General features: G+C 43.8%; 1 pseudogene; it reads left to right on the forward strand.

Annotated features, from left to right (window-relative positions):
- Positions 1–322: 322 nt before the first annotated feature.
- Positions 323–1,047, forward strand: LOC106983519 (putative teratocarcinoma-derived growth factor 3; annotated as a pseudogene).
- The last annotated feature ends 293 nt before the right edge of the window (positions 1,048–1,340 follow it).

Here is a 1,340-nt window from a genome sequence, read left to right on the forward strand (position 1 = left end):
TCCCTCTCTGTTTTTATCTTTTTTATATACCTTCTTTCTTGAGAATCTTATCATAAATGGATGTTGAATTTTATTAAATGCTTTTTCTGCATCTATGCACATGATCATGGGATGTTTAGCCTTCATTTTGTTAATGTGGTGTATCATGTTGATTGATTTCACATGTTGAAACCACCCTTGCATCCCTGGAATGAATCCCACTTGATGATGGTACATGATTTTTTTAACATAGTGTTGAATTCAGTGGACTTTCTGAGGATTTTTACCTAATGTTGATCAGGGATATTAGTCTGTGGTTTTTCCTTTTTGGGGATATCCTTATCTGATTTTGGTATCATGCCGACCTCGTAAAATGAGTCTGGCAGCATTTACTCCTCTTCAAGAATTTTTGGAAAAGTTTGAGAAGAACAGTTGAGGAAGGAGAGTCCCCGGGAAGGCTGAGTCCCTGGCTAAGGAGCTGTAGGTCACAGACAGATGGAGCCCTTCTCTTCCGGTGTGATTTCGATCATGGCCATTTCCAACGCCTTTGAACTGGAATTCGTTGCTGGGTTGGGCTACCATAAATTTGCACGTCCCTCTCAGGGAGACGTGGCCTTAAGAGATGACAATATTCTGTCACAGGAGGAGCCTGTAATTCATCATTGGTTTTTCCAGTTTGCGCCATCCATAGGAATTCAGGACACTGAGTTGCTGCTCTCTGAATGGAGGAACCTGCATGCTTTGGTCCTCCTGTGCCTGCCCTCCGTCCGTCTATGGCCAGAACTGTGAGCACGATTTGCATAAAGAGAACTGTGAGTCTGTGCCCCATGACACCTGGCTGCCCAAGAAATGTTCCAGGTGTAAATGCTGGCATGGGCAGCTTCACTGCTTTCCTCAGACATTTCTCCCACAGGGTGGTAAAGCACTTTGTCCCCTCTTTTGCCCTTTTAGGTGGCCATGTGATGGGTGAGCACTTCCTGGTTTCCCAGACTCCAGAATCAACACTGTCTTCGGGCCCTACTTTTTATGCTAACTGGCATCTGCCTTGCTATACAAAGTTACTGGTAATGAACGCCTGCGTGCAATATTGGTCATGCAGATTTCATGACCTGCAAAGGCTGTCCCTCCAATGTCCTAACTGAGAGATGACCATTTGTTAGTTCCTTCGAAATAGTGATCAGATTTTCATACCGGTCCCTCACATTTCCTCAAAATACCAACTACTTTCCTCTCCCTGCCCTCTCCAAAGAAACTTCTTTTAGAAAAAGTCAGCCATATCTACGTTGTGACCAAGTTCTATGTTCCTGATACATGTATTTCTGCCAAGGGCTTCTTCTTCTTATTTTCCTTTAACCCATTGA

Source organism: Acinonyx jubatus, chromosome X (assembly GCF_027475565.1).
Source record: "Acinonyx jubatus isolate Ajub_Pintada_27869175 chromosome X, VMU_Ajub_asm_v1.0, whole genome shotgun sequence".
NCBI lineage: Eukaryota > Metazoa > Chordata > Mammalia > Carnivora > Felidae > Acinonyx > Acinonyx jubatus.